The following is a 12,242-nucleotide window of genomic DNA, read 5'->3' on the forward strand; positions in this document are numbered from 1 at the left end:
ATTTTAAATTGATAATTGGTTGTCTTTGCAACACTTCAAAATTAGGAACTATAACAACTGTAACTGTAATTAATAAATCTTAATAAGACCTTTTATTCATTTTGCAAGACGAATTCTTACTCCAAGATACAAATTGTCTTTCAATAACTCCCACTGTAACTATTTGATTGGTAGTATACTTTTTTTCGGAGTTTTTTTGGGATTTAATACTGAAGTCTTGATAGTATTAAAGATGACCTTTTTATCTTTGAGATCACTAAATCTACTAAATATCATGGAAAACTATATTCTCATAGGAAGATCCAGGCCAATGAGCAACAATCCTCGTTAATATATTTTTGTAACATCTGCCTTGATTTTGAAATAGTTCTCGATTTCACAAACCAAGATGGTGTACTGTGATGTGTGTCCAATATATTACACTCAATAGAGCTCAAAATAGTATAAGTTCATTAATAATTTATGGTTTCTAAAGTTTGTTAAACTTTTAAACTCTTTTATCATCCTATAAAACTTACAAAATGAATTCCAAATAAGTATCCATCCACACAAAGATAAATACCGTTGCGTTGAAATGTGGTGTATTCAATAAATTTTATGATAGGTTCAACTAAAATTTAAAAATATAACCTGTCGGTATCATTAAAAATAAGAAACCGAAAATTAACGTAGTCACCCTAACAAAATGAAGAATGTTTGGAAAGAGACCAGCTTAACTGTCATGAGTTTTTATTTCATTATCCACAAGTTGTATGTGATGAAGGAAATATGTACACTCAAACTCTACTCTGTATCGGTGTAGGAGGGAATTATTCAATTTTCAAGCCTCAGTTATACTCCTTGTCCAACAAGGACTTACACTTATAACTAAAGTTGATAATTCTGTAGAGAAAAACGCGTTCAAGGAGAAGGGGGAGAAAGACTTATGGTATTATTGTTTAAAATACTAATGCGATTATCAGCTGCCTGCTTTATTATGATTTTTGAGGGTATAACAAAAGTATTTATTAGCAAAATGTTGAATGAAGATATACTACGAGATTTGAAAACGTCACACTCCATGAAATTGTAATTAATTATGAACCATATTCTCAGAATAATAACTAATGAAACGATAAAGTAGAGTATTTCGAAATATATTTGAAGTTCCAAGTTTAAAAATGAGGCTTAAATTAAAATAATCTACATACTAAAAAATAAACCATCATACATTTATGTTAAATATACAAAAATTAAACAATTGTAATCATATAACTAATAATAACAATAAATTATAAATACAGAATATTGAAATCATAGATTGATCCAAAAAATATTTTCTTATTCTAACATCGGAATTCAGTTAAATATGTCATAAATTTAAGTTGCTAAACACAAGCCAGACGTGGAGTTTAATCAAAAAGATCATCACCCTTTTTTCCTAATGTGGAAGTGCTATATACAATTGTGCACAGGATAGATATATCTCTATCGATGAGATCTAAATCATTATCAATAATAAAGTAAATGTCAAAATCATAAAATTAGACAATAAATATGCTAATAAAAAAAATGTTAGAATTAAATGCACTGTAAAGATATAGAGTAAATGCTAATTATCTAGTAATGGCCGGCGATATTACTCCTTATTAAGAGTATCAAAAAATATTTTTTCCCTGTTACTTATGCTTGTATAACAACATACTATTATCATTTAAGGATACGCACAATTGCTAATTATAATGCTACACCCAATGTAACTACCCCCGTTGTTGTGACAATTTAAGCAGCTGTTTTTGCCTTTTGTGAGTTTTTTGAACACCATTTCTTGGGGCTTATCAACCATAGCTAATCCTAAAGTGACAAGAAAGTAATATTTATTGACTATGTAATATTGGAAAACCTAATGATCATACCCAGGTTTTTAAGTGAAGAAACTAGTGTCAGACAAACTAGTTTTGAACCATCCAAAGCTACTACCCCCCTTGTTGTGACCATTTAAGCAGTTGTTTTTACCATTTAATGAGCTGTGTATCATAATTCTTGATATTTCTAGCTAAAATAGAATAATATTTTATGATTAAATTAAAAAAAAAAAAAAGAATACTTACTCTTATATGGTACAAAATTCATAGTTCCATTTCGTGATTCGGTGTGGATGACTCTAAACATGCTGAAAATGATCTTCACTCCACAATTTACAATGGGGGTATTTCTATAAATGACATCATTACCAACATCCTTCATTAATTAATGATGGTTCCTCGGGAAGGGCAGAATTTACCCGTGTATTTCTCCATAATTTTTTTGAACGTAGAATGATTAGCAATAGATAAGGTTATATTACATGCAACAAGCATCTTTGTGAGATCAAAGTTAAAGTCTGACTTGATGTATTCATTGCTAACAAGATTTTATAGTTGAATATCCATACTCTTAAAATAAGACGAGGATAATGAGTGGCGTGTAATTCTAGACAGGGGACTAAAGGCACATTTATATCGACAAATCCGACAAGCCATCTGTTTTTCATCCGGTAAGTATTTTCCAAATTAATGGGCCTCTATTTTCATAAATCCAGACAGAAGGCGACGTTATTTTAGGCATTTTATTTAGTTATCTATCTACTATCAGCATCTAATTGTATTATATTAATATTTAATAATAAAGGCGGGAATGATAACGTTCTTGATAGAAGAAGATGTTTTTTTATTATTTAATCAATGATGCCATAAGTATTTCTTCCCTTCTCATCGCACGCTTTTGTATTCTTACCAAAATTATCAACCTTACTTATAACTCTTCAAACAATCTTTAGTGTTACTCATTGGCTTCCAGGTACTAGTGGTTAGTTTATACTTAAATGTTTTCTCTTCAGGAATGAAATAATAATTCTAGCTTTTTAATTTTTTTTTGTTCATGAATATACTATATTCATATTTCCTTGAAAGATCCTGATCCAAAAGGATGTAAGCACTTCCTTATTCTTGTGTTTAAGTCCTTGGTCCATTAAATATACAGATTACAAGGGTTGATCTTCTTTGATATTAATATCTAAATTAGAATGAGGAAAGCAAGTCGAAACTCATCCATGAACTATTTCCAAAGAAGCATTAAACTTGAGGCAAGAAAATACATATATGGATTCCTCTTGGCGAACGAACGTTTCTTATGAATACATGAGATAGATTCCCAAATATAAAAAAAAATCTTGCTTGAATAATTAACTAAATCACAGCCCATGGCCATAATCGGATGAAATCAAAGAGTTTTCTTTGCGACGTAGAAATAGTAAAAAGGAATGCTTATTTCAAACTATATATTTCTTGAAAATGAGTGCATTATCCATGAATTGGATGGATGCAAGGAGGAGTGAGGAAATTATTCCTTCTATTCCCTCCGAAAAATTATAATTAAATTTAAACATAATTGAGTAGAGTTTTTGTTTTTCTTCTATATTAATTATATGACGTGATTGTATTTAGTTACCTTTTAATAATATGGTTCGAACTTGTGAGTATATTAAACTGATTCAATCATTGAACCGTTGAAGCCATCACGAAATACAAATTATAAGGTGTATATAAGATGCTGATGTTCTTAAATGGTCTTTTTATTCACATTCAAAACTGGACATCTCATCAGCTGAGCTGATGTTTTATAGTGTAACTATATATTTGCCAATTGTTATTTTTCAAAATGTCTGTTCTGAACATAATCATATTAAACGTTGTCTTTGAATATTTCGCACAGCTCTTTTTCCATATCTATGTGTATTAATTGATCAAAAAACAACCAAACTCCATCAAAGATTGTTTAAATGATACATTTCATTCGAAATTTTGTTTTATTTTTTGACTGTAAATTTTTTATGAAGTAAACTCTTAACTTTAAACATAAATCTTAAACTTAAAAAAATGTAAGTAGATAGTACACTTGGATGATGCATATATCCAAGTATATTTATTTTGAATTTATTAAAGTTCAAAGGGATACATACATATGTAGAACCTTTGTTCAAAAACTCTTCTTTGTATATTTATTAAAAAGTCAATATATTTGTTCTACTTTTGGGAATTTTGAGATTTATAGTCTATATTTTAAAACTAAGGTATAATTTTTTCTTGTTCCTTAGATTTTATGACAATATTTCAAATACTTTACGCAAATGATAAAGAGGTGTCGTTACATTTGAGTTTTGAAAGTACAGCAAATTCACGTAATGGATAAAAATACAGAGTAAGAACCCAAAACTTGTAGTAGTATTTAATTATGATTTTCCCTGTTATTTTTAATTACAAGATTTCATTATGCAATCAAAGGTCAGCTGAAGCAAAAAATAAACAAGTTTTGTTTTTATCCCATGTCCCTGATTGTAAAAATTTTGCAGCGACAACAAAAGAGGTAAAACATGTGACATGTCCTCTGTGCACGTGTCAGTACCAATAATTCTACAAAGGCCGTTGGTATCTCCATCTGCACTACTTACAACATAAAAATGTCGATTTAGAGCCCCATACAGCCAAAAAGAACCAAAACTTATTTATTTATTTGGTTGGTTTCGACTAGTGGCTAAAAAAGCCAAATATTGATAAAGTATAATAAATCAATATGATAAAATGTAATGAAATAATATGGTAAAATTAAATGATATATTGTGGTGTGGAATTAAAGTAGATGTGGATTATTTTTCAAAAGTATCTCAAACCTGCAAAGTGAAGACGTTCTTCTCACCTCTTCGGGGAGGCTGTTCCATATCCGTATAGTTCGATCAAAAAAGCTATGTTGGAGGTAATTAGTATTTGCAGATGGCTAAACTAAGTAAAAATCGGAAGACAACCTAGTGTTCTACACCTTACTACATACTTTGGGCTTGATATAACAATGAGTCAGTCCATTAATAACTTTAAACATCATAACCACATCCTGAAGTTTCCTCCTCTTTTCAAGCGACAACAGCCAAAATGTTATGCAAAAAAATAAAAAAATATTAAAGACTTCTTGCCTGCCTCCATGTCGCCCTTCTCTTTCAGCTTGGGGTACTTGGAGAATTATGTTTGCCATATCTCTCATCCAAATTTGGAATCACTTCCAGCTACGATTATAACATCCTAGTTTGCATTGGCTGGGATTTCATCCTCAAGAGCTGACAGTCTGTTCACAGGTGTGTCGATGCTGTTATTAATTGTGAACATATGTCAATGTGTGTGATATATGGTCTGTCTCCATATGTCCCTCCTCCACCCCCTAGAATTTGCAGTTTATAGTGTGATAGAAAAGAATGTCTCTCCCCCTCTCATACAAATTTGGATTTGCTCTAAGCTACCATCGTGACGCGTGGTACTACATGAACAAGGCCTTCATTGTCAAGAGCTACCGAGCCCCTGTCAATTCTGAACGAGGACATATTAAATAAAAAATATAGCTACATATAGTATGAAAACATATCATAAATTGGTTTTGAGTTTTCTTTTCTTGATTCCATAAAAATTACATTTTTCGTTAATTAGTCAGGATAATGCAAGTTTTGGGTCCCCAAACTGTATGTAGTTCCTAGCTACTCTTCCAGTATAGCTTGGGGAACTTCATTTGAGCACTTACTATTATCCAAATGCAGTATATTTAGGAAACAGCTCGGTTTCTCAAAAAAAAAAAAAAAATAAGAGGTATATGTTTCTTTTTTGTAGAAAACGAAATTAATTAAAAAAAGAAACAACGTCCAGTAGTTGTTTTTTAAAATACTTTCTGTCAATCCATATATGTATATTATGTAATTAGAGGTATAACTTTGATATTAAGATAATACTCCTATTCCAAGAATTGCACATAATCAAAAACGGATAAATAAAGCATTTCAGCTATAAAATAAATTACAGAAACATTGGATTTTATTAAATGATTTTCTAATCCACTTTAAATTAGGAAAGATTAATTAGCATTTTAGTAGTGAATAAAAGAAGAAAAATTGAATCCAATCTAATAAAACAATACTTATCCAAACGTTTGCGTGGTAATAAGAGCCTTAGAGGAAATAAACCCCACAAAAATTTTACATGCCCCATCAAAATTGTATTTCACTGCATACATTACTGCATGATTACTGTACTAATAAAGTTATAAATCGAAGAAACATTTTGTAAATAATACTTTATAACTCTCTAGAGAGTGCCTTATTCCCACCTTTACAGTACATGCACATCAATAATTAACTAATTAATGATATTCAGGACTTTTATTAATCATATACTATACTTGTAAGCTACTCTATATGCATTAATCATGTCAAAGGAATTTGATAATAGCATACTAATGTACAATGTTTCAAATATCAGGAATGTTATAAAGAGTCAAAGAGGGAAATAATTAGATACTAACTGAGCCAATCATGAGTACAGTGTACCAGGTAAATCGTGGACTTTTTATAACAGACTAATAGGGTAAACTTGTGAGGAGTACAGCATTGAGGTTTTATCAAAGACTTCTTTATTGATAAATATTTTTCAAAATAATGTCCTTTAGGTTCTACCATGGCCTCCAACCTGGGCCTATTGGTACTGCAGCACTTCTTGATGAGGGTCTCGAACATGGACGCCCACTGCTACTCGGCGGAGGTCTTGAGAGAATCCAAATTTGGTTGAGAGGTAGCACAGGCTCTTTTCTCAACTAAGCTTCAATAGCATAGTCGAGGTGTGAGCAGCCTTTGGAGAAAGGTGGACAAACCAAACCATTATTTTTAACCAGGTCAACATTTTCCAGCCTGTTTTTACCCAGTTAGCTTAGGTAGCAATTGAAAACAGTAATCAATATAGTTGTACATCAAAGGCCTTACCCAAATCATTCGCATACCTCCTCACAGTCCAATCAATAAAATTAAGAGCCTTGTCATATTGTCTCATTGACTTGGTTGGACTTTTGCAATTTGAAATCTTTGAAATACATTAATGGGTATAAATTTTATTTCTATTTTTAAATGCCAAGAAATGTAACATCATATTGAGATAAACTTAATCGTAAGGATGATGCTAAATATACTATATGTATTTTCCAAATTCTAGTGAAAGCAATTTGTCACAAGCATGACAGGCTTTGGGAAAAAAAAAAGATTCTGTATTTAGTTGAGAAAATACAATCAAAGTTGTCATAAAAAGTTTTAACTTTTTTTCATTGTTTTTTATTTAAATTAAATCCGTCATATTAAATGTGGATGAAATATATATTTTTTTAACTTTACTTGGTTAAAAAATGAAACAACATATTGTTACGGCTATAGTGATTATATGAATACTATAAATATTAACAGAAAATATGGATAAAATCTCATTTTATGTTTATATCCAATAATATTGATCAATTCATTTTCCACTTCCTCTAATGCACTGTCTAAATATCAACATTCTATATACAAATAATTGACAACTAAATAATAATGCAATAGATATAACTGATATTGATGATATTACATAATGTATGTAATGAAGTAGAAAGCATACATAGAAATGATAGATCCCAAACTAACATTTTTCTCAAATAGTTTTGTAAATTTATTATGATATAATTTCTCAGTTATATTTATGATATATCATCTTATTGTTGTATATCTCATATCTATATTCAATTATTTCATAATATAAGCTTCATTTAATTAAAAAGGCAAATATCTGTTTAAATATATTGTCTATATATTGAATTTCAATTGGAATGTTTTAGTAAATCTTGATGTTGCTTAAAGTAAATTTTTAATGATTTCTATTTCTTAATTACATTTTGAAATTAAGTTATTAAAAAATCAACAAAATGTAAGCATAATGATTTATTTTTGAGTGGTCAAATGGAATTGCATTGATTAGGAATAAACTTACATTTACTTCATCTAACCATGTTTATCATAGTGATTTAGAAGAAAATATTGTTTCCATAGAAAATATCTTACATTTAACGAAATTGTATCGACAATTTCAGAGATATTCCATTTTTCTACGGAAAAATAAAAAATGTAGAATATTGTTGAAGGGGAAATATCTGAACTTGATATTACCTGATAGTGTTTCTAAATATAGCAAAGTTATCGGAGGATTTGATCTCTTGGACGCGATAAAAGCTGTCTATCGAGGAATAACCAAATTAAAGAAAGGGTGACGGTCTCTATTAAACTGGTTATTAGGGTTTTTGATGTTCAAGCCTGTCAACTTATGAAATCTATGCAATCTATGCCCTATTTATAAGACATTCATATAATTTAATAATAAATATGTCTCCAAATCATATATCTCTTTTCACATTTAAATACTACTCAATTTATGGGAGTACAATTGATTTTTTATTCACATAATTATCTTACTTCAGTCACAAATAGGTGAGATTTCTCTCCATATTTTTCAAACTGTTCTAAATAATATTACATTTAATGTGTTAAATAGTACAAATGAGAATTAGTATGGACCTTTTACTTATTTTAAACATCCTTTTCTAGTACTTGATTATTTATTTCTTCAAATGAGTATTTTTATATTCTAACACTGAATTAGAAATATGTTAGTAAATGAAAATAAATCAATATGACGTACATTTCACAGGTAAGTCTGATTTGAGAACATTTAAAAAAAAATTTATATATTATACGTATTATCGAAATGTTACCTTTTCAAAGGTGAGATGGAGTTGTACTGATTAAGTATATGTAAACATTTTATTTTTACATAAACTCCGTCTGACTTAAGAATTGTCTTTGAAGTCCCTGTACATGTAATGTATATTTCCTTATTTAGGAACTACTGACCTGCGAACCTACACAAATTGAGCTCAAGATATTACTTTTTCCCAAGCGCCATTGTCTATTGAACTACCTAGTTGATTTTTATACTAGTATTTAATGCAGTTATCAAACATTTACGGTTAAATATTTTTTAAAAAATCGCTTCTCTAAGCCCTATAATAAAAGTATTTCAAACAACATATGTCATCGTTTTGAAAAAAGTAATGTTACTCAAATACCATCTCCAAATAAATATATAATATATATGTATATTCCTCGGAATCAAAAATAGTTGACATTAGCTAAGTCTACTGTATTAATGTTATTAAGTCACTTTATGTATTTTCCTTACAGTTTTCAATTGATAACATAAAAAAAAGACAGATCCGTCAATATTAACTGAAAAATCGTATCTTGGAGATCAATTAAGGATTCTTTTTTTTCTGTCTAATGATGTTTAATTTAAATTACAACCTTGTAGTTTTTTGTAAATAAATATTATTAATTTTTCCTTCATTTGATAGAAATTTAATTTTATTACTGAAATATTATTCGTGGTGTATTATGTATTACATCAGTCATCAACGATGGTTTATATGAAACAACTTTTAGAATTATACGACATGCGTAAGAATATCGTTCCATTTTTGATAGTAAGGTTTAAATCAAGTTCATCAAGAAAAACATGGACATAGTAGTAGGAGTGGGTTTTAATTATAGTTAAAAAGATCTACAATTATTTCTCGAAATGTCTTCCTTTTGTGGCCATCATGGACTACAGTATTGTGTTGCGTCTTGACGAGGGAGAGACACAAGCTTATTTATAATAGGAGAGATCCAGGATGACCGAGAGAAATGAGGAGAAGAATTCACGTGGAGGAATAATGTAAAACTGTTTATAAGATCATGTGTATTCTAACTATACTCTAATTTATTTACACAATACAGGACTATTTATAATACGTAAAACACAGTACTTATAATACATAGACGAATATACAAGAAGTTAAGAACATGTAAGGAAATATTAAATACATAACATATTGATCTGAAGGCCTTTCAACCTTGATGACGTATTCATTGGATATTATCAGCTCACTCCTTCTCAACATAAGCCTTCAGGGAATCAACATTGGTAAGGGGGGACTTTGCAGGCCTTGTTCTCCATGAAGCCCCATTTTTAAATGCCACAACAATCAAGAAGTCTTGAGTGATCATTTTTTACTGCCTTCCACTTCCTGTCTTCCTGGAAAGGTTCTTGCCGCTGTTAACGAGCCTCTTGAGCTGACAGATAAGCTCAACAGAGCAATTCAATGTCAAAGACCTCCTTTACAATATGAAAGGTGCTCAGAAGATCTGCCTTTTTGCCTCCATTGTCCTTGTTTTTTGATGTATCGCAATTCAATAATTCACCATATCAAAGCTAATAAACTGCAGGCACAATTTTTATTTAACAATCTAACATCGATTGGAAGTAACAAAGACTCTATGAAGCTCTAATTGGCGCATTACTATTGCTTATGCAAACTCTACAACTCCCTTTATATTCAAAATAATATAATGAAAATTATATTTATTTTATAGTGAATAGCTTCAATCAGCAATTAATTAACAAATGTAATTTTCAAAAATGAAGTACATTGTTTATTTCAAATTAAATTCAAAGTTTGAGAGATCTCAAATTGACAATATAGAGAACCATAAAATCTATAATTATGTTTTTTGAAAAAAAAAAAAAAGAATCTCATAACCTATACCATGATTACTTAACATGTTAAGTAATCTATGCTTGTATATCCATTTCAAGTTGAGTTTAAAAAAATTAATGCCTTTAGATGGGAATAATATTGAAAGGGCTCTCTATGCGAGTAATATGCGTCAGATATATAAGCATAATTGTTAAATTCATGTTAAATTTGACAAAAAATAAATTTATTTATAAATATGTTCCTATATTTTTTCTTCTTTATCACTGTCCTCAAATTATAAAAATAATCGAAAATAGAAAGAGCCACGTTGCTCAGTGGACAACGCACTCGGGATATATAATCTTTAACTCAATTTGCGTCGGTTGGATTCACAATCACTCTACTAGAATTAATATACAATATATACATGGAATTCAAACAATTCCTAAGTCAGATTGAGTAGCTCCAAAAATAAAAATTTTGCTTATGCTAAATCGGTGCGACTTTATCTGGCCAACTATAAAACTATAAGAACATTAACAATATATGAAGTGACCTTTATTGTACTTCACAGCCAATTCTACTGAAAGAAACAGAAAAATAGCCCCACTTCTGTTTGTATTAACCAATTTTCCCCAACTATGAAATTAAAATTGTATAAGTGTTGGGTAATTGTTTGCAGCTTAATAAAACGAATTTGAATTCATCCAATCAATATTAAGAACTCTGATAGGAGGAAAAGAAGCTGAATCATTTCTAGCTGACAGGAAAACATGATGTAAATTTTTGTGTTAGTGAGATTAATCTTGATGTATGTATATAGTTAATATTATAGTTATTATGCGTCATACCAAATTGGTAGGTATGTGTCAATCTTAAAATCTCTTTTTTTTTGTTGCCTAGTGTAATGATTATATCTGAAAGATGTAAATAATTGGGGATTATTTACTATCAACGTATATTAACATGGATGTATATAATACCCTAATACACCATGAGATATAATTATAGTATATAGGAATTAGCAAGAGTACCATGCATTTCTCGGAGTTATTAAGCATCGACAACAAACAGACGTTGCTCTATTAATTTATATTTGCATTTTCCTTTATCATATTCGATATGACGTACTGATATTTAACTGCACATAATTTAACTCTTGTGTAGTGAACTTTCTTTTTTTACTACAATGAATTATATTCAAAGCATAACTGAACATTCGTGTATGCTCATAAAAGACTGAGAGTAACCTTGAGGATCTGCTGGAGAGTTATAATTGTAAGTCCTTGTTGGACTCAAAGTGGAATTGAGGATCGGCAACGGAGTTGTTATTGCCACTGTCCTTGTTGATATCCTTTTCTCACTCCTCTCTTGTCCCAGCTGATTGTAGCTGATGTAATGAAACGTCATGACAGCTAAGCTGATCTCCTCCAAAAAAAAATTCAAATGGTCAGGATTTTGGTTTTCTTTTTTTACCTTTCCCTAAATATACAAGTTTTCATCACTAATTCGGTGAGTAAAAATCTTTTCTTCTTAATTTTTACCATTTGCTAATACAAGTCAAATATTTTGTGTTTTCCTCAGAAGACGTCTTTGTGTTTATCCTTCTCTAGGAACAACCAAGTTCTAAATAATAATATCATTCAAGCATTGTCCATTGAGCTACGTCATATATATATTTGAAAAAAGATGTTCTGAGTTGCAGCTACACAAGTTCCTTGATATATTGTTATTTCTTAGATTAATTAGTAAGACTAAAAATGAGGCATGAACAAACATCGAGATAAAGTTTGTTTTACTGATATATATATACACATTTTTTG

At 29.8% G+C, this 12,242-nt stretch overlaps 1 long non-coding RNA gene across 1 annotated transcript; it reads right to left on the reverse strand.

The window, feature by feature from the left end:
- Positions 1-1,120: 1,120 nt before the first annotated feature.
- On the reverse strand, positions 1,121-2,888 carry LOC139905980 (uncharacterized). Its single transcript, XR_011781156.1, has 3 exons — positions 2,091-2,888; positions 1,896-2,035; positions 1,121-1,833 (listed from the first exon to the last, which is right to left on the reverse strand). It is a non-coding gene; the product is annotated as an uncharacterized lncRNA (long non-coding RNA).
- Between the last annotated feature and the right edge of the window lie 9,354 nt (positions 2,889-12,242).

This window comes from Lepeophtheirus salmonis, chromosome 7, assembly GCF_016086655.4.
Source record: "Lepeophtheirus salmonis chromosome 7, UVic_Lsal_1.4, whole genome shotgun sequence".
NCBI classification, from domain to species: Eukaryota; Metazoa; Arthropoda; class Copepoda; order Siphonostomatoida; family Caligidae; genus Lepeophtheirus; species Lepeophtheirus salmonis.